General features: G+C 37.2%; 1 protein-coding gene across 2 annotated transcripts in view; it reads right to left on the bottom strand.

Annotated features, from left to right (window-relative positions):
* Positions 1–476: 476 nt before the first annotated feature.
* The window catches only part of gipc3 (GIPC PDZ domain containing family, member 3), a 16,934-nt gene continuing 16,073 nt past the window's right edge, over positions 477–1,337 (bottom strand). For both annotated transcript variants that reach the window (XM_089000966.1, XM_089000967.1), the window contains exon 6: positions 477–1,337. This exon is cut by the window's right edge and continues 362 nt beyond it. The gene's annotated coding sequence lies outside the window, so the exon portion shown is untranslated.

Raw genomic sequence — 1,337 nt, 5'->3', positions numbered from 1 at the left:
TCCATCCCGCGACAGTTCCATATACGCATCGGCGCTCCTTCCTTCCATTATTATTATTATTATTATTATTATTATTATTATTATTATTATTTATTTCCCAAATTTGGGCATGAGTGAGCAAAATGGATCAGCCTGGTGGAGAAACTTGGTAACATCCTCTGACCACCACAATAATACAGTATATGTTTTCTTCTTCATTTAACATGTGGAATGAGCCATGCATTGTCAATTGCTCAAATGGAGATCATTCATCCAATGCTGTACGTGTTCAAAGTAAAGCATCATGATTCGACAAATATTGACGTGCTACAGTAAATCAGGAGGTGAACATGCAATGCTGCATGACAGAGCATGTCTTTCTGTGTTGGCGACAATTGAAGAAGCTGGTTTGTTGCACCCTGGTGTCGCTCAATTGAGAAGAAACAGCATTATAAATCATTGTTACAAAAAAGATTTTGTTGTTGTTGTTGGTTTTTATTTGAGTATCTTTTTCCCAAAGCCTCGAATGAACATCAAACTGAAGTTCACTATCGCATATCTGACTTCCTGATTTTGATCAAAGACAGATTGTTTTTCCTGTTGCAGTTATTTCCTGCTGATGCTTTGAAGTCATTCTCTAAACAGACTAACAGGAAAACGTTTATATTATTTTTAACAGAGACGAATATCTTAATTCGAATGAAAAATATTTATTCATCCAGAAGGTCTGTGTAAACTCTCAGTCGTACAGGAGTGGTCCATCGATGAAAAGGTTTCTTCAGCCGTCATCTGTACTTCTTTGAAGGTGTCAGACGTTTCGCTGCTTATCCAAGAAACTTCGTCAGCAAACTAAAGTCTTACTGATAGTTTAGGCCCTATGTAAATATCCCTACTGTCCAGACATGGCGGTGCCAGACTCTGCTATGATAGGTCCCTGCTCTCAGGTTGGGGGAGAAGAGGACTACTCCCTGCAGCTCCACTGATTGTTCCTATTGTTCTGACTAACGACTGGCCTGATTGCCCCACTTCCATCGGTATCACCTCATCAGTATTACTAATCCCATGTTGCCTAAGCAGGGTATTGTATGAACGATCAAAATTAAACCTCCATCATATCGGTTTAATGAAGCATTTAGTTGCTTTATGAAAATCGCTTATTTTACTCCCCTTTCAAACGGATGACCTTTTTTGAACTAATCTGAACTAAAACACAATAAACAATGCATATTTTTATATTTATACATTTTTTTATCATTAAGTTTCACAGTACTGTACTGTAAAGTAAAATCCATATACATGTTGTACGTTATTTATTTGACCTGAAAATGTTCGTACATTAGATTCTCATTCTGAGGTGA

Source organism: Hippocampus bargibanti, linkage group LG07, assembly GCF_051943395.1.
Source record: "Hippocampus bargibanti isolate YZ-2025 linkage group LG07, ASM5194339v1, whole genome shotgun sequence".
Classification (NCBI taxonomy): domain Eukaryota; kingdom Metazoa; phylum Chordata; class Actinopteri; order Syngnathiformes; family Syngnathidae; genus Hippocampus; species Hippocampus bargibanti.
Note: the sequence above shows the minus strand (reverse complement) of the source record. Positions and strands in the feature narration are given on the sequence as shown.